This window comes from Rousettus aegyptiacus, unplaced genomic scaffold (assembly GCF_014176215.1).
Source record: "Rousettus aegyptiacus isolate mRouAeg1 unplaced genomic scaffold, mRouAeg1.p scaffold_m13_p_1, whole genome shotgun sequence".
Classification (NCBI taxonomy): Eukaryota; Metazoa; Chordata; class Mammalia; order Chiroptera; family Pteropodidae; genus Rousettus; species Rousettus aegyptiacus.
In genome coordinates, this window is record NW_023416284.1 from 169,570,132 (window position 1) to 169,590,844 (window position 20,713).

General features: G+C 35.7%; 1 protein-coding gene across 10 annotated transcripts in view; it reads right to left on the reverse strand.

Annotated features, from left to right (window-relative positions):
* The window catches only part of PLAGL1 (PLAG1 like zinc finger 1), a 60,129-nt gene that overhangs the window by 30,985 nt on the left and 8,431 nt on the right, over positions 1 to 20,713 (reverse strand). For all 10 annotated transcript variants that reach the window (XM_036222278.1, XM_016119553.2, XM_036222286.1 and 7 more), the window contains exon 3: positions 11,381 to 11,422. The gene's annotated coding sequence lies outside the window, so the exon portion shown is untranslated. The remainder of the gene's footprint in view (positions 1 to 11,380; positions 11,423 to 20,713) is intronic.

Below are 20,713 nucleotides of genomic sequence, written 5' to 3' on the forward strand. Positions count from 1 at the left end.
AATTTCATAGTGGTGATAAATCTGTTTCAAGCAATTGGCAAATGGTGTTTTCTTTTGCATTATTTAACATTACACCATAGAATTAAATCATGTAAAATAAAAGCTTTATCCATCCCAATCACTAAATCTAGTTAAGTGCAAGTCTACAAAACTCTAAAGGTATTTTACCTTCTTACTGAAAATATCTAAACACTGTGTCGAGATTTATTTTAGGAGTATCAGAGAAGAGACCTTGGCTTTGAAAAAGACGATGCCATGCCCTTTTTATGCCTCTTGTTCAGAGGCTGACAGACTGCCCAGCAAACTTATTACCAAGTCAAAAAACTGTTTAATAATTCTCCATGAAGGAAAACTTTTTAAAGCTATGGCACCAATCAGGTAACGAGGGATCAATCAGGTTTTCCTAAAACGTAGTACTTGCAGTTGATATCTGGATAAGTGACTACATTCAAAGTAATGTACGGGGAGCTATCAATCTCCATTCATTCAGCATGCAATTACTGAGGCAAGAGCTTTGCTAGACGCGGAGATATAAAAATGAATAGGACACGGCTGCTTTATTTCCAGCTAAAAGAATACACCTGAATGAAGATCTGCAGGGCAATGGGAGAGGTGTGCACAAAGGGCTGGAGGCCAAAGAAGAAGCCACAGATTCTTCTCTGGCAACCAAGCAAGCAAGGGGAGGTACAGAAGAAGGTATGCTGATGTTTCCTTGTGATAAACTCAAGACGTTTCCCCTACTCTGTTCTCAAAAGAAAGGTAATAATGTTAAGATTTATGAAATGTTCTAACTGCAAGTGCTACACTGGCCTATTAGCCAGTTTCATTTATGTTTGATACAGACTTTCAGTTAAAATACAAGAATTTAAGTTTTTAAAAATAAATGTATTTTCGTAATAATCCCACACAACACACACAACCCAGGACGAACAAATCGCTAGCGCTTGTGAAACTTAGATACAAAGTTCAAAGATGTTTTGAAATATAAGTGAATGAAAGATACACTCTAGAGACGGTATTATTATATTAATAATGCTGTTTTAAATATCACTTTTTTTCTTAAGGCAAAAATAAAAGAATCACCTGATTATATCATGGTTAATATTTGTCTCTCGCTACTTCTGTGTTTAAAAAAAGGGGGGTGTTGAACCAACTTCTACTTAACATCATTTATTATGCATACCATATTCCTACTTATAACATAGTTGTGACAGAACCTCCATTGTTCATTACACACTAGCCCCAAACTTGAGTAATTCTAATGTAAGCATGAGAAACCACCATCTCCTTTGGGGTGAATTTCCAAATTCCTGTGTGTTAAATTGAGGTCTAATTTTCCTTGCGCCTGGTTTTCACAAGAAGGTCCATTCCACCCCATGTGCTCCTTTTCAGCTGTCAATAAACAGAGGCAGTGAATTCCCCCACGGCTTCACAAAGCTAGTTAGGCAGAGCCATTCATTCCTTCAGGAAAACAGGGCATTGATTTCAGCGGGTTCCCAGGGAGCAGCTGCAACAAAGAGATCAAAGGCCCACCTCTCTTTCCCTCCATTGCTTTCATTAGGCCAGGCCCAGACAAACAGCGACAGGTTTCCTTGAGACAAGGAGAGGGCCCAGAGACCACCTCATGGTTCAATTCAAATTCATCCGTTTCCTACATTCCAGTGACAGTCCAGAATGCAAACCATGACAAACCAGCACAATCGCCCAGCATAATATACTGCGCGCTAGTTCATCCAAGGTCAGAGGGAGAAAACAAGCACCGAGGGAAGTCCTCCTCTCCTTGGGCCTGCTGAGCCTCAATGGCCCCTGACATTCCATAAATAAACCTCGCCTGCTCACTCTCCCTTTCTTTTTCCATCCTGCGATTCCACAAGAGATGGTCCCATCTTAATCCGCAATTTCTTCCGTGTCACCGTACCCAAAATACGGGGCTGCTTCATTCTCAATCTTAGTTCTGCTGATGAGAGGAGTGTGGCTGTAGGTGTAGCCCTTAATGGCTCACGCCCAGGAAGCTGCGAGGTATGATGAATTTAGAGCTGTGATTCCTAGGGCTCCCCTGGGGGCTGATCTCTAGCAAAGGCTGCTAGGCCTAAATAAAGAGTCAGTTTGCGTAAATTCTGTTTGTAAAATGAAACCCTGAACAGAGACAGAACAGTTAGCTTTTTGATTTGAGCTAGGTAGTCACCCAAACTGGTAATCCAAGCTCCTAAATGGCAGTCTGTGTGAATGAGCTGTGTATGTGTTTGTGGGGGTGAGAAGTGAGGAGGGACTAGGAAAGAAAATGGATAATCCTGATTGGTTACATACACTGAACACAGATAATTAAAAGGTTTCTGAGGTCTCCACTGAATTCTGAAATGCTGCTTTGACACAACCTTCATGAAAACCTGTAACAAAATGTGTTCATTTTATTGTGCTCCACGTCTGTCACTAATCCTGAGTAAACATGGGCATAGATGGGTTAAGTCTCAAAATTCCTAAACCAAAAAGAAAATAAACAATATTGGAATGAAAGGTATGGAGAACTCGTTCCTTGACGCAGACCACAACCTCCCCGTGTGCCCATCTTTTGAGCTTCAGGACCGACCTGGGGGACCCAGTCACCATCTGGCTGCCACAGACACCATTTTGTAGAGGGTGCTGAACAGCCTTCAAGGAGAAGACTTCTACTTACTCTCAAGTTGGGACAGAAATGAGCTTAGAAAATACAGAACTCTAAACTGCACAGAAAATGTCGCCTTAGTAGGCACAGTAGGACAGTATAGTAGGAACCTTAAAGCTAACTCTGGCACTGACTACCCCTCTTCCAAAATGAGGACAGTAATATCAAGAACTCCTTTACAACGTGTTGTGAAATAAACATTCCTCAAAAACGATGTATCTCAATAAAGAAAGCTGGTCATATGGGTAGAAACTCCTTATGTAATAGGTCACTCTGTAATCCAAGAGAGCTGCTCTAGAAACTCACTAATTTTCTAGAAATCATTTTTTAAAAGCACTCAGAAAATTTACTACTTAAAGGCTATGGCAAATGACAGAATACACTCGTCAATTCATTTATGTACCTTTCAAAAGCATTCATAAAGAACTTAGAAACACCCATTTGATCTTCACCACTACCAGCTGTTATAGGTGGTTTAATTAATTGCTATTTTTGAATAAGAAAAGTAGGCTTGAGAGGTAATAAATTGATTTGCCATAGACACAGAACTAATAAATAGCAGTCACGATTTTAAGTAACGTTTCTAAATCTTAGGCTGTTTCCACTATATCTAGTTACCATTTATGCATATAATTATTCACTGAAGTTCTCTCACTATAGCTATATTAAATAAGTAATCTTAATCTGTTTCTAAATCCTGTGCGTTGTAGCAATCATCCAAGGAGGAGGTAGTGTAGGGACTCTGGTATCAGATCCCTAGTTAAAATTTAGTGTCACCTTTTAGTAGTTTTGTGAATTAAACAATTAACAATATTTTCAGAACCTCAGGTTCCTTGACTGTAAAATAGAAATAATAAAACCTTTTCTCATAAGGTTTGTGAAAGATCAAATTAGATAACCTGCATAAAGCAGCTGGAGGAGTGTCAGCATATAATAAATGCTCAATAATGGTAGCTATTATCATAGATGTTGAAAATCAAGCCAATGTCAAACTTATTAAAATGAGAAAAATGCTTTTCAATAAACACATAAAATTTAATTTTCAGTCTCTAAATTACATGCTTCCCTCAAGCACTAAAAATTCTGCACTCAAGTCTAGGATTTTATGGGGTCAACTAATAAGCCAAGGTCGAACTGTCATAAAAGATAAGCTACCACACAAAATAGAAACACTAATTGAATTGTCTTTTAAGCAGCTAATTGAGGAAAAGTCCTGGTTCCTCTAAAGCAGCAATGCGGCTTTTCTGTACAATCTGGTTTGCTTCCTGACATTTAACCATTTTAAGCAGAAATGTATTGGTGCTAGGCAGAAATCCACAGACCGTTGCCACATGAAGAGAAAAATACATACTAGGAATATTTGTTATATATGGCTAGTGCTTTAAAGTTTCAAAGAATCTACTACTACATATCTTACTTCATTTGACCCTCACCCTACTGACTAGGAGAAAATGGATTAATTTTTAGCATAAGAAAAGACTACCAGTAGTATATGGCAAACCTCATTTTTTCAGTCCTTGTCTCATTGTTCATAACACCCTATCAATAGATGGTGTCATACAGAGGATACAGTACAATGTGGGAAAACAGACAGAGGCCCTAAGTCTGAGAGAGCCAGAAAAGACTATGGAGAGGAGGTGACATTTATTCAACCTTTACCAAGTACAGGAAGCACCTCTAGAACATTGATTGTCTGAGCTTGATGAGATTTTTATCTGGGTTCTGAATGTCATTCAGTGATTTAGTTCTCCTTCAATGCTTTTGATTCGCAAACTTGGGAAATGAACCCCCTTTAAAAAAAATTTTTTTTTTTAATCCAAGGCTTTGCTATCAAAGAGGTAAGGAGTTTGGCCCACTTTTGATTCAATACTACATAAAGCTGCTTCTAATTCTACAGTTCTGTGATTTAAAAAAGTATTGCTCATTCTTATATATTGCATTATATACTAAAAAATTTTTTCATTCGCTACCATTTATTTCAGAAATTAATAGTTGAAAAGAAACCTTAAGAATACCTAGGGAAATATGTCTTGCTATATAAACTTAGCAAGTAACTGGAGAAGTCTAATGGTTATATCTTCCCCATGAAGAGCTAATAGTTACCCCTTTTAAAACCACCCATCTTCTCCAACAATGTGAAACAAATGTGTTTTTTAATAAAAGATACTCAAATATTTGAAGATAATTTTAACAATCTCTTACATTCAACCATTAATTTGAGACTGTTCTTTTATAATACAGGCATATAGTGCTATAAATCTCCCTCTAAGCACAGCAAGCTGCATCCTAGTTATCTGGAAATCTGTTCTCACTTTCATTCAGTTCAAAATAAATACTTTCTAAGTTCCCTTTTCATTTCTTTTTTTGCCACATGGGTTATTTGGTCAAATTCACCAGTGCAACCATTTGGGCCTGGTGTTTTCTAAAACTTTTGTTGCCGTTTTGTTTTGTTCTACTATTAATTTCTTTAATAGATGCAGGGCTGTTCGGGTAATCTATTTCTCAGGTGAGTTTTGGTATTTTGTATCTTTCTAGAAAATGGTCCATCTCATCTGTTATCAAATTTGTAAGCAAAGTTTGTTAGTCGTATTCCCTTATTATTTCCGCAATATCCATGAGTTAAGAGTTATGTTCCTCCTTTTATTCCTGATATTGGTAATTTATGTCTTTTCTTTTTTCTTTGTTAGTCTGGCTAGAAGTTTATTATTTTACTGATCTTTTCAAAAAAATCAGCTTTTTGCTTTGTTGTTTTCTTATTCTCAATTTTGCTGACTTCTCTAATTTTTATTATTTACTTTCTTCTGCTTGCTTTAGGTTTAATTTGCTCTTGTTTCTCTAATTTCATAGGTGGAAAACTTAGGTTATTGATTCTAGTTTTTCTTTCCTAATAGATGCATTTAATGATATACATTTCCCACTAAGCACTGTTTTAGCTGCATCCCACACATTTTCATAAATTGTATTTTCATTTCATTTAAAATAATATTTTTAATTTTTTAAGGAGACAACTTCTTTGACCCATGGGTTGTTTGATTTCCAAATATTTTAGAATTTTTCAGCTATCTCTGTTGATTTCCAGTTTGATTCTGTTGTAGTCTGAGATGTACTTTGTATGATTTCTATACTTCTACATTTAAGATGTTTTGCATGGCCTAGAACATGCCCCTGGGTTAGTTGACAGTACATTGTTCAGTTATAAGAAATTTTTTCAGATACTTCTGTTCTAATTTGTTTTTCTGTTTTATGGTCAAGGAACATTTTTTTGTATGATTTAAATCTTTTTAAATTAATTGACTTGTTTTCTTTTCCAGAATATGGTTTATCTTGATAAATGTTCTGGGGATACTTGAAAAGAATGTGTATCTGCTATTGTTAGGTAGAGTGTTAAGTAAATATCAATTAGTTCCAATTTGTTGACAGTGTGTTTCAAGTTTTCTATATCTTTATTGATTATCTACTTAATCTGTCATGTATTGAGAAAAGCTATTGAAATCAGACTATATTAGTAAATTTGTCTATTTCTCCTTGTGTATACTGAAACTCTAGTATTAGGTGCATGAACATTTAAGATTCTGTCCTCTTGATGAATTTACCACTTTATCATTATGAAAGAACCTTTATTCCTGACAATATTCTTTGCTCTAATTTCTACTTTCTACTTTGTCTGACATTAATATAGCAACTCCAGGCTTTTTTCGAAATTAGTGCTGAAATATATATTATTTGCCATCCTTTAGCTTCTAATCTACTAGTTGTGTCTTTATATGTGTGAAGTGTGAAGTGCATTTATTTTTGCAGGCAGCATATAGCTGTTTTTTTAAGAAAAAAACTACTCTGATAGTCTTTGTCTTTTAACTAGAGTATTTAGACCACTTATAATTAATGTGATTATTGATATGGTTAAGCTGAAATGTAGCATCTTGCTATTTGTTCTGTATTTGTCCCATCTGTTCTCTGTTCTCCTTTTCCTTTTTTTAACTTCTTGTCTTCTTTTGGACTGATTATTTTTTCACAATTTAATTTTATCTCTTTTGGCTTATAAATGTTTGTTTTGATGTTGATTTAGTGTTTATAATTATATCCTTTATTATAATGTACCTTCAAGGGATATTATACCTCTTAATATATGGTATAAAATTTTTATGATTTGATACTTTAATTTTTCCCCTCCCGACTTTGATGCAATTTAGGGTTTATAATGTGAAGTGTCATACATTTCACATTATAAACCCTAACTCCATTGTTACTATTTTTGTTTAAAAAACATATTTTTTAAAACATTTAAATTGAAAAAATCATATACACTTACCCGGGTGGCTAATGTTTCTGGTGCTCTTTATTTCCATCTGGTATTACTTTCCTTCTTCCTAAGGGTTTCCTTTAACATTTTCTGTAGTGTGAGTCTAATACTGATATAGTCTTTTTGTTTTGGTATGTTTGAAAAAGCCTTTATTTTACTATCTTTTTGTGAAATATATATTTTATTATCTATGGATGCTGGTTGACAATTTTTTCTTTCATTACTTTAAAGATGTTGCTCCATTGTCTTAAGCCTTGCATTCCTTTTGATGAAAAGTCTAATGTCATTCTTTGTTCCTCAAAATTTATAGTGTCTTTAGTTCTCTACTTTAAAATCTTTCTATTATTGGTTTTAAACTATTTGATTATGGTGTGTCTTAGTGTAATTGTCTTCATTCTTTTTGTACTTGCTAGGTATTTATTGAGCTTCTGAAATATATGGGCTTATTAGTGTCATCAAATTTAGCAAACTTTCAGAAATCATTTCTTTAAATGTTTTTTCTATTCTTTCTGTCCTTTGAAGACTCCAATTATACACTTATTTGGCTGATAGAAGTTTTCCTACAGCTCACTGATAGGCTATTTTGTTTATTCAGTTTTGTACGTGTTTTATTTTGTATAATTTATATTGCTGTATCTTCAAGTTCATGAAATCTGTCTTCCTGCAATGTCTGTAGACTACTGTTAATTCTATGCAGTGTGTTTTCATCTCAGATGTCTATGTTGTTTGTAGAAGATCATTTGGATCTTTTGATAGCTTTCTCTCCTTAACTAACTTTATGTTCTCTTTTACTATCTTGAACATTATGGAATAGTTATAATAACTGTCTCAGTATCTTTGTTTAGTAAATGTTTATTAAAATCTTATTTAAATAAAATCTGCATTAAAACTGTTTATTAATGTCTTTGTTTATTAAATCTATATCATTTCTCAGTCTATTTCTATTGATTTTTTTTTCTCTTTAGTACTGCATTTTACTGTTTCGTTGTATATCTGGTAAATTTTGATTGAACACTATGGCACTGTACACTTTACCTTGTTAGGTGCTGCATATTTTCTATTTCTTTAAATATTCTTGAGCTTTGTTCTGGCATGGAGTTAAGCTACTAGAAATAATTTGATTCATTAAACCAGGAGTCTGCAAACTATTGCCCACAGAACAAATCTAGCCAATAGCCTATTTCAGTAAATAAAGTTTTATTGGAATACAGCCATCACATTAATTTACATGTTTTCTATGGCTGCTGGAACATTACAATGGCAGAACGTAGTAGCTGAAACAGAGATCATATGGTCTGCAATGCCTAAAAAAGTTTCCCTTTGGCCCTTCAGAAAAAAAGTTTCATGATCTCTAATGGCTTACTTTTAACATTTTTTTTTTGAAGGGATCAAGGCAACCTTTAGCCTAGGACTAATTCTGCTTCACAAGTGAGGCAATACCCTTTGAGTACTCCACTTAATGCCACTTGTATTACTGGGTTTTTCTACTTTGAAAGGTGGGGACCCATATTTCCCAGCCCCATGTGAGCTATCTTTTCCTTCCTAGCGGTTTTTTCCCAGCCTTGGGTAGTTCAGCATTCAGCTGAAGACTCTAGGGGAACCCTCTGAGGCTATCCAGCGTTCTTTATGTGCAACTCTCTCTTCTCTGGTACTCTGTCTTACAAATTTTAGCTGCCTCAGCCTCCCCGAATTCCCAACTCCATCACCTCAGTCCAGGGTGACCAGCGAGCTGTGTCTGGTTCCCCTTCTTACACTGTGGCCTTGGGCATATCGCTTGCTTCCCTTCTCTCATGGTTCACTTCCTAGGCTGCTTGTAGTCTGATGATTGAAAATCTTTGTTTCATATATTTTATAGAGGATTTTTTTGTTTCTTTGTTTTTTTTGTGGGAAAGGGGGGCTGCTCAAGGCAGGAGAATAAGTCCAGTTCCTGTTACTACATCATGGCTGGAAGTCATGGTGAAAGTCCTCTCAGTATGAAGTTCTACTTCCTAACTTTGCATTAGTGCTTTATATTTACGAGTACTAAAAAATCTACATTATCTCATTTAATTTTATCCACTTCACTAAGATGTAGAGATTACCTAAAAGCTCAAAAAATGCAAAAAGTGATTTGTTGAGTCATATTATAGAGCAGCTCATGTATCCTAGTCATTCTCTCTTTCATTAAAATATATAATTTTCGGAAATTTACTATATATAATATTTATAATAAAAATTGTCTTCTCTATTAAGTACATTGTAAAATTATTTACTACTAGTATCTCAAGCTTATAATACTGAACAAGATACAATTAGTTAAAAGATTAATAGTTACTGAATGTTGCTAATGGCCAGGTCTATCACCTCAATTAATCCTCATAAATGTCACAGCTACTATTATTTCAAGTCTATAAATGACAAACTGTGGTGAGAAGGGTTCATTAACTTGCTCATAGTCATGTACTTACCGGCATCACAGCCAGGATTCAAGCCAGGTTCCTCTTGGTCCTAAAACTTGTGCTCTCAACCATGCTATCTGCTTCCTAATTTATAACTCTTAAAAAGAGAGCTTCTGTAACTAAATTCTGATAAAACACCCCAAGTCCTTGGTAACAAAATGGTATCTGAAACCATATACTAACAGTATAAAGATCTATTCATTTTGTTACCAAAGAACTTGTAATCAAATAAGCGATGAAAAAGAAAATAAAGTATACTCATGGAAGAAATTTCAAACCCAGTTTTTCCTCCCAGCAAAACTTAGAAATATATAGGTGATTGAGAATTCAGTTGCTTTTTAATCATACGTAATCTAATTAGTTCTCAAACTTCCTGAGTTACCCGGGAAAGCCCACAACTGACAAAATCCAGCTGAACTTGAGCTCCAGAACTAGATTGTTCTTACACCTAAGTAGTGAAAACATGTTCTGCTTCCTTAAGATCTTATTATTTTCTGGTAATAATGCTATATGTATTCACTGCATAATTCTATGTCAACTGTTTTAAGCTAATTCAAGTCCTTTTATATACACTTCCATTTAGCTCAAATGTCTTTATTTTCTTCTGCAATCTCTGTGAAAAATATACAACAGATCCTGTCATTTAAATTAATTTCCTAAATTTGAAAGCAATATTCCCCCCAAAAAAATGTTCCATGGAGCACCAGTCCTATAATGAATTTGATGACACAGAAGTTACACTGTAAAATATATTTATTTGAGAAACATCACCGACCATAGGTTCTCATAGATAAATGTTGTTGGAAATAAGTCTAATTTAATTTTAACTAAGTTTTTCCTCAAATTTATATGATCATAAGCCCTCTTCTCATATAACATCAGTTAACATCAAGAGGAATGAGTATACCAAGATTTGGGGGAAGATTGTAATAGAGCTGTGTGTCTTCTAGTGGTCTCAAAATAGGTGAACGAAACCTGCTAGAAGATTCAAGATATTGATTTATATACTGTCAGAAAATGCAAATCGCTGCTACTTTTAACAATATTATTCTCCATTAGTAACATAATGAAAACCAAATCCATCTTCAGACAATAATTCTCACAGAGGTCTTTAAAATTAGTGTAGCACATTTCAATTCTTCTCCATCAAAATAATGGCACATATAAATCAATACTATTGGCTGCACATTATGGTTTATAACTTTATTTTTACATATTGGCAATGCAGTCTTTATTTTAAGAAATAGTCAAACCCACTTAATACTGTAAATGTTTTCAGTGATACAGGGTATTGTTCATTTTCTTATGTTAAAAATGTTTGTTCAATTCTCCCTATTTCAAATGTTTGGATTTCAATGAATTAAAAAGAAAAAAAAAAACCTGCCTATTACTAAAACAGAATTTCTAAATTTGTTTTTTTCAATATACTATAAAGAAAAGTTACGAAACAGAACTATATCTACTCTAAATGATAAAACGGCAATAAAGCTAAATTCTCCCAATCTGGAATCTTCCCCTCATTTCATCTAATTGCCAGATTTTCGCAGGTGAATGAAACAGTATTTGTTTCACCTCACTAGTCAAACCATTCACAATAGTGGCTTTCTCCCAGAGTGTTGTGTCCCTCTTACCATCTGTCACAAAGATGTCTGAGTGAAGACTGATGTCCAACAGAATGGACATATATACAACATCAGCTCTATGGACAGCACTTTGCTCTCATTAATCATAGCCCTAATAGGAAGTCACTCCAAAGAAACAGATGGCCCCAGCCGAAGATGTGCAATTCAAAGCTCCTCAAAATAACTATTACCTAGTGGTATCAGGAAAAGTAAAAGAGACCTTAACATATTATAAGAACCAAATAATAAAAAGTTTTGCTCCAATTTTTATTCCAGGTCCTCTAGAAAAGTACTCTCATATAATTAGAAAATGCAAAATGTTGGGGTAGAAGATAAAAAAATTAAAATTTCAACTTACAAAAGCCAACGAGGGGTCTGTTATCAATCGGGCAGGAACAACCTACAAATAATATAGATTAAAAATTAAAATTATTTATTAGTTTTATATCATAGTTTCACATGCATTTTAAAAGTGAATTCATTAAGATAACTGCAGATTCGAATGCAGTTTTAAGAGAGATCTTGAGCACCTTTTGTTCAGTTTCCCCCAATGGTAACAGTTCACGAAACTGAAATACATTATCATCATCAGGATATTTATATTAATACAATCCACTGGTCTTTTGAGCTTTCCCAGGTCTTATTATACTTTTGTGTATGTGCATTTAGTTCTACAGTATTGTATAAGCTGTAGGCTCACACATCTACCACCACAGCCAAGATATTAAAACAGTTCTGTCACCACAAAGATCCCTCTTGTTGCCTTTTTATAAGCAAATACCCCTCCTTCCCCTCAAACCTCATCTGTCCCTGTGCACACCTATTTTTAACACTAAAATAATAACATCATTTGTGAACAATAACTATTTTAGTCATTGTCCATAAGAGACAACTACTTAATTACATGTCAAATCATGAATAAAGAATTCTATTTTCCTTCATTAAAGAATAAATTTTAGTTTAAGGAACAAATTCTCTGGAGTTATTTTTTTTTCTTCCAGAGAATTATTAACATAATATACTTACTTCAAAAAACAAAAAGTGAAAAGTAAGCTGAAAGTATTGTCTGAACTCACAGTTTCTGTATCTTAAATATATTTTTCAGGAGCAGTTTTAGGTTGACAGCAAATTGAGGGGAAAATGTTTTAATTTCAAATTCGACTTGTTCATTGCTCCTACATAGAAGAGCAACTGGCTTTTGTATATTAACCTTGTATCCTGCAACCTTGCTTTAATTGCTGTTAGTTACGTGAGGTTTTTTTGTCAGTTCTTTAAGATTTTCTAAATAGATGATCATGTCATCTGTGAACAAACATAGTTTTATGTCTTCTTTCTCAATTCTGTGACATTTTTTCCCCTTTTCTTGTCTTATTGCATTAGCCAGGGCTTATAGTATGTTGAAGAGGAGTTATGAGAAGAAACATCCTTGCCTTGCTTCTGATCTTAGTGGGAAAGCTTGTACTTTTTCATCATTAAGACCACTGAATATTTTCTTTCCCTACCAGGATAATCAAGAAGGTCAAGTGTTTCAGAACCAAATAGCTACAAGACAGTGGTGCATCCATAGGTCTGGATCTGACTGTGTATTTATTTCTGGTGTCTCGGGAGGCTTATCATCTGCCTAATGAACTTGCAGCTCTAGAAGAAATAAGAAAACAAAAAATTTCAAGTGTACATTGATTACTACTGGCTGCATTTGGCAAGGTATTCCAAAAAGAGATGAGCTCAAAAAAGAACTATCAGTTTTCAAGAAGAACTGAAGGGGAATGAAGAGATTCCAGCCATTTCAGATTTGCCACTTCTCAGCTCCCAAACTAACAGACTTTGAAGGTCATAAGCCCAGAAAAACCTTTTCTTAAAAAATTAAAATTGCCTCAGGGAAAGAATATATAATGTATCCACTAAATCATTTTATTTGGATAAAGTGACTGAGGAAAAGATAAGATTAAGGGTAAAGCTTCCAATAGAAGCCAGCCAGTCCTAAAATAACTTTCTTTAGGTCCAGAAAGAGACCTATAGGAGGAAATAAATCAACACAGCGATCTGAGAACCAGGTTTTGAAACAAAAGAAAAAATACAGCTGTGTTTACTATAACACAGAACTACTGGGAACGGACAGATAAGAAACCTGAATTTTGAACATAATGTGCTGCTAGAGAACTAGCCTATTAGCTGAAGTCTTAAAATGATACTTTGGCTCCCAAACTTGTATATGGAGGAAGTGGGCAGAAAGAGTTGCCCAGTTCCCAAATAGCCCAAATTATCCACTCTCCACTCAAATGTGGCTAAGGAAGATTAAAAAGGAGGGTAAAACTTTTGCACAGAAGGTGAAACCAGGGCCTATGAAAACAATGAACAAGAAAATAGAATCAGGCCCTAACTGAGAAATACTTTGCTCCTCAGGGTGTCCCAATAACTGTTGTGAGGGATTTCAGAATTGCTATGGACCAGCAACTCCAATGTGTCTTCCACGTTTCCCTTTTCTAAACAGGATGGTTTACTGTGCTTGTCCCTAATCTACTATTTTACATAATCTACTATTATATATTAGGCCAAGTGAGGTGTGTAAGTGTGCATACAAATAACTTGCATTTTTATTTCACAGGTCTCCTAATTAAGAGGAGCCATAACTAGATTTAATGTAGAGATTATTGCACATAACCCAAAAATCCTAGACACTGAGTATATGCAGTAATTGAACAGAAAGTCGGCTTGTACCCCTTGGGGAGGGAGTTAGTATATTCTGTACTTGAGGGGAAAAATGAACTTAATATTTAGTGAACACAAATGCTGACCTGGTTGAAATTTCCAGCGCTCACTGGTATCCAGCCTTAGTGCTCATGAGACAAGCACATGTCCTCACTCCATTACAGCTGATGGAAGCTATATAATTTGTTTTAGCTAATGGACTGTGAACAGAAACAACAAGTATTCCAAAGTATTTAATTAGCAGCATGAAATCCTCTAACACTCCCTTCCTGTGTGATAGAAACCGGTGCCTCACTGCCATGTTTCAGATGACACAGCTACAAGGTATAAGGTTGCTGAGTGATTGTGTAAAACAGAAACACTCCCCACCACAACCACCACCAATCTACTTTGGACTTGTAGCATGGGCAAACAATAAATTAATAACTTTTGTTCTGTTAAACCACATTGAGCTTTTAGAGCTATTTGTTCTACGGCATAACCTAGCCTCTTCTGACCGGCACATAGGGTTTCTTAGTACAATCCAAACAAGGTAAGTTAGTTAAATGATCTTAATGGACAGTGGTATCAATTGTTGACAGAAGAACCCACTTTATCACACACGACAGCACAGTACTGTAGACATCGGAGGACCCAACAGTCTTTTCTGCTCATAAGCTCTCTTTCTCTGTTGGGCATGTTAATAATCCCACCAAAATTCTTGTTGACAAAACTTTTTGAGTTTATACACTCTTTAATTATATAAATAGCATTATAAGCTGTAGCTGTCAAATTCTGTTCTTTTTGATCCAAAAAGAAGCTATGCTTCTTAAAATAGTTTAATGCTTATATCAAAATTCTTTTGATTTTTTACTAGTTCTAGAGCACCTCCCTATTGCCACCATATACTGTCTGTATTTGTGTCTTTGCTGCAGCCACCCACTTTTAACAGATTTATAAGTTCCTTTTTCATTTGGAAATATTTTCTATTCACTTCATTTCCCCATTACAAATGGGGACCCACAAGTGACAGTTCAGGAGGAACTATTATATATCAGTCTGTGCTCTGAAAGGGAGGTCAGATGCTGCCTTTCCTACAATTAGCTCTACATTAGCTGTTCCTAAGTCTCCCACAAAGATTTTATATAGTCTTGGATCCTATTTGGTCAGTAAAGTTTGCATTTCCCATTTTAAAACAACATACATAGGTAATTCCGGATAAAATAGTCCGGCACGATATAGAGACTACACCACTACCTCCACCTGTTAAAAGCAATTACCGAAACAGGGACGCTGGTTTCTAAAGAGCTGAAAGCTTCTAAGAGAAGATTCATGAAATAAACATGGTCTTCAATACGTACAACCTCTGATCAATACTCTTCTCCAAAATAACCCAACCTTATGGACCAGCCAAGTCTCTTCTTCCTCTTTCCTATTTTAATCTCAGCCAGCATAAAAGGAAGCCGGGAAATTCAGTGACTTCAGGTAATTACAAAATATTTTGAGTTCTCAGCCTAGTAGAAAAAATTAAATGTTCCTTCCTGTTTTACACACACACAAAGATACCAACTACTATAATTTTTAAAACTGAGTGACATGTTTACACTTTAAATTAGAATATTTTCTATCATCTCCAACACTGTGCAGAGAAAAACTGAGAGTAACAGAAAAAGGTAAATCGCTACCAAAAAAAAAAAAAAACTCTAAAGTGTACTGGAAAAATTTATAACTTACAATATGCAAAGACTATGTCTGGATATGTATTATATTACTAATCCCAGGAAGGTGTGAGAAAAATCAACAATTTTCCTCTATATGGTGGATTTTAAAACCTCAGTGAATGATTTTCTAAATCGTGTCCTCTGAGAATATGAACATCTTTCCCCCGCTGTTTTAAAGCAATTTTCTAGACTGCAGTGTTAAACATCTTTGTATGCGACAAGGTATTACCATTAAAACATATGACACTGACTTCATGCTTCTCAGAGCGCAGAGAATTAACATAATAGCTCTACTTCACACAAGCTCTCAAAATCTCCAGCAGGAGCTAAACTACTTGCACTGTAAATGCTACTATTATTTTTTAAAAAAATATATAGCAGAGAATGAGAGTAGCATGAACACTAAAGCAGCTTATATTCACTCCCAACATTTTACTGCTACATGCATTTCCTCAAAACCTGCTGTTAGGGACTGAATTGTGTCTCTCAGAATTCCTATGTTGAAGCCCTAATATCCAAGGTGACTCTAAAAAAGGGTCTTTCAGGAGATCATTAAGGGTAAAAGAGGTTATGGAAGGATAGTCCGAATCCAAAAGGACTGGTGTCCTTATAAGATGAAGAGACACCAGAGACCACTCTCTCCATCACACACACATGCATGTGAAGGCAAGAGGAGGAGAAAGGTGTCTACGAGCCAATAAGAGAGGCCTCATCAGACACAGAATTTGCTAGCACCTTGATCTTGGACTTCTAGCCTCCAGAATTATGAGAAAATAAATTTCTGTCGTTTCAGCCACCCAATCTGTGGTATCGTGTTCCAGCAGACTGATACAGATGTGGTACCAAGAAGTGGGGTGCTGCTGTAACAAACGCAGATAATGTGAAGCGGCTTCAACAGTAGGAAATGGGTAGAGGCTGAAAGAGCTTTGAGGTACATGCTAGGAAAAGTCTCGATTGCCTTGAAGAGACTTCAGGTGAAAATGAAGCACAAGCTAGTGGAAACCGGAAGAAGAGTGACCCTAGTTGTAAACTAGCAAAGAATACAGCTGCTTTGGGTTCCAGTGTTTAGTGGAAGAATTTACAAGTGATGACACTGGATATTTGGTTGAAGTGATTTTTAATCAAAGCATCGAGGGCTTCTCCTCACTACTTTTAGTGAAATGTGAGAGAGAGAGGAATTGAATAAATTCGTAAGCAAAAAGGTATAAGAACTTGAAGATTTGGAAAAATTCTGTCTACCCATATTGCAAAAAAAAAAGGAGAAGGTGTTTCCTGGAGAGAACACCATGGGTGTGGCTGGATAATCACTCTGTAAGGAGAATACCCTGGGAGTTAATCAGCCAAGTCAGCAGAAGCCAGGAATTGAGATGAAATTATACAAGCAAAGACACTGCTAGTTTGAACCAAAGGGAACAGAGAAGGGATGATGAAATAAAGGAAAGCTTTTGGACTTGAGATTGAATAGGACTAGACAATAGAGCTATGTGGCTGCAAACACACTTTATTCTTCAAAAGGTAAATATCATCCCAAAGGCAATTCAGAGATCAGTATTCCACGCCCACTATAGTCCCAAAGGTTAAGGCTGTTTCCTCCTTAATTTCAGAGGGTGGGGCTCCCACCCTTGTTGTCAGTGGACAAGGCTGCCCCCGCCTGGTGCCTCAGGGGTGGGGCCACCAAAAAACTGAGGAAATAGGGCCACTGCCTACCGCCATGGGGCCAGAGGGCAGATTATCAAACTCAAAAAAAGGATTATTCTTCAACCTTAAAATATAATGGAATTTGCCTTGTAAGATTTTGCACTCAATTTGTGATCCCCTCCAACCCCTTTTTCTTCTTTCCAACCTCCCCCTTTTGGAACGGCAATATCTATCCTGTGGCTGTCCCACTACTGTGTTCTGGAACCACCCAACCTGTTTGGTTTCAGATTCACCACTGGAGAGAAATTTAGCCTCAAGATGAATCATACCTCAAGTCTCGACCATACCTAAAATTTAGATAATATTTAGATGAAACTCTGGACTCTAGACTTCTGAAATGATGCTTGAATGCACTCAGACTCTTCGGATCATTGGGAGAAAATGAATGTATTTTGCATGCAAGAAGAACATGAATTTAGGGGGGCCAGAGGGCAGAATGTTACAGACTCAATTCTGTCCCTCCAAAATTCGTATGTTGAAGCCTTTAGCCTTCGATATGATTATATTTGGTGACAAGGCCTTTAAAGAGGTAACTAAGGTTAAATGAGATCATAAGGGTGGGACTTGTGTCCTTATAATAAGGGGAAAACATGACAGAGACCACTCTTTCTCCACACATGCAGAAAAGCCATGTGACAACACAGGAAGAAAGAGGCCATCTACAAGCCAGAAAGAGAAACCTTACCAGAAAACAAAATTACTCACACTTCAAACTTGGACTTCTAGATTGCAGAACTGTCAGTAAATATATATTTGCTGTTTAAGCCATCTAGTCTGTTGATTTTGTTATGGCAGTACAAGTAGACTAATATACAGACCCTTCCTGGGTATTTCCAAGTATCTTTCCCAGGGATGAAAGAAAGAAGGATATTTAATACTGGGTGGACCCAAATATTAACTATCAAACTTTTTGTTTCAAGGTCTAGTAATAATATTTCCTATGAAAAGTTTAACTCACTGACTGTATTAATGGTAGTTAACAGTAAATTTAAAACAAACAGAACTGGAATCTAGACCTTTTGTCTCTGTTCCAAAATATAAAAGATGAGGGATGTTTAAGAGCTAACCAGGACCAAAAGATGTTTCATTTGGTCTCCCTCCCATCATGCTCCACTCTGAAATCTGATGAGTCACATTTTTCTTTAGATTTTCTTGATTTAGGATTTCGTTACCTCCCAATTGCTATAATGGCAATAATGTCACATAATAAATTGCAAATGAAAACCATGAGATATTAGATTAGGTCACATCCACAAGAGAGCTTAAAATGAAAAAAAAATAACAATATCAAGTGCTGGTGAAAATGCAGAACTACAACTGCTAGTAGGAGTCATTTACTGTTAAACGTTTTGGCAAAATGTATTGAAACTAAACATACGACTACTCTATGACTTAACAACTCTAATCTTTGATACATTCCCATGCAAAATACTGCAAATGTCCACCAAAACGTGTGTGTATGACTTCATAGCACCTTTATTTGTAATAGTTAAAATTAGAACACAATCCACATATCTATTAAAATAATGAATTAAAAAAATTGTGGTCTACTGATACGATGGAAAGCTACTCAGAAAAAAAAGAATGGAATGCTACGAGAAAGAAGTATACATGCATCAACATGTATGTATACTGACTTGAAGAAGTCAAACACAAAGGAATATATACTATCGGTTACCCTTAAAATTCAAGAATAGAAAAAACCAGCCTACAGTGACAGAAATCAGAAGAGCGTTATCCCTAGGGGAGGTACTGGCTGGAAGGTGTGTGAGAGAATTTTCTCCTTCTGGATGGATGTAATATTATCTATCTTGAATTAGTGGTTACGCAGGTCCACGTGTGTCTACAATTTCATCCAGCTGTACATTTAAGATTGGCATACTTTACATGCTCCTCCCGCCATGTATTTTATACCTCAAGAGAAGAAAGAGTAAAAGTACTTCATAAAAAAATAAACTTACCTTATCAGTTGCCTTAGTAAAGGTTATTAGGCTAATGCAAATTTTTCTACTTAAAAATAAAAGAGACCAAAGTGGCTTAGGTTTCTAACTGTTTCACTGACTCCAAAATAAGCCAAAAACAGACCATTTAAACTTTATCCATTAGTATCAAAAAAAGAGAGAAAAACTTAGAAGGAAAATCCATAGAAAGCAGGAGTACAGCAGTTCGTGCACAGCAAGTAGCTTGGTCACTGCAACAAACACTCCAAACGGCACGCTCACAATGTAAGTGAAGCAATTTCAGTAGTGTGTTTTACCATAAATAAATCTGTTTAATAACTTTATTTAACTATTTTTAGTACCAAGGCAGTACGGCATAGAAGAAACAGCAAGAGCTTTTGAATCAGACAAACCAGCTTTGCCACTTACTAACTATACAGTGTTGGGCAATTTTCTTAATCTCTTTGATACTGAGTTTCTTTACAATTTAAAACAGAGACAAGAATACTTACTTTGCAAAATTGTAGCACAATTATAGTAGGTACTTAAGAGTGGTAGTTATTTAGCAATAGCTCTTTGTATGCAAAGTATCATGGTAGGTACTGGAACCCTATCTCTAAGAACCTGACCAACTGGAAATGACATTTAGATATAAAGATTGGTGATGAAAGGTGAATTTTATAAGGGCTACAGATAACAAATTATAGGGTTCCTATCTAGCTAGTAGGATTGTGGAGTGAGTATCCTCTGAACAGAGCCTGGAAATTTTTTTAGAAAGTCCACTTTAAGCAGAGGAAATGGCATGAGTAAAAGCACAGCCTCAGACACGGTGCAGTGATTTCAGGTTCTGATGAGTAGTTAAGCTCAACTGTGACACTGGACTAATTCTAATAGTAAGACTATTAGGCTAGTAAAGCAAGCCTGGGACTAGACAGAGAAGGACCACTCTCAGGCTAAGAAGCCAAGGACTTGTTTCCTCAAGTCCTAGGATGTCACCCAAGGACTTTTTTTTTTTTTTTTTTTTCAGGGAACTAAAAAGACCTGAACACAGGGAGAAATAGCACAGGGTGACAAAAGTACACTCAAGATGCTGAGAGGAGTGAAAGAAACAGACAGAGAAGATATTAGAATTTAATTTTATCCACTTTTAAAAAACGAAAACATTGAGTTTCCCTGAATGATTCGAGTAGGCCTGCCTCCAACTTCTGAAGTGATCCTGACTGGCCCATAAGCTTCTCAAGAGCAAAGAATCCCAAACCAGCAAAACACATTGCCTGGCACAGAGAAAGTGCTCAATACATATTGCTGGCAAATGAATCTTTTAAAAATATTCCAAATCCTTCTAAAAATATTGAAACCTCTACGATGATACAATGTTCAAGGTGAAACTTGTAGAAAAGCTAAAAATCACGTTTTCTTACTGCTGAGGGGCCGTTTTTCACAACATATGCCAAGTTCTGAATTTGCTCAATTCAATATTTAAAAAGACATTTGCAAGAGCTATCCCGATCTCTATCTCCACCCAAAGACTCAGATATAAATCGCTCTAGAAAGTTGGGAATGTTGTTACCTCAGTTGCTAAGCTCTTGTGTAATATCTATTTTTTTAGGAATCTATCATTCATTACGTCTTTTGCTATGGCAA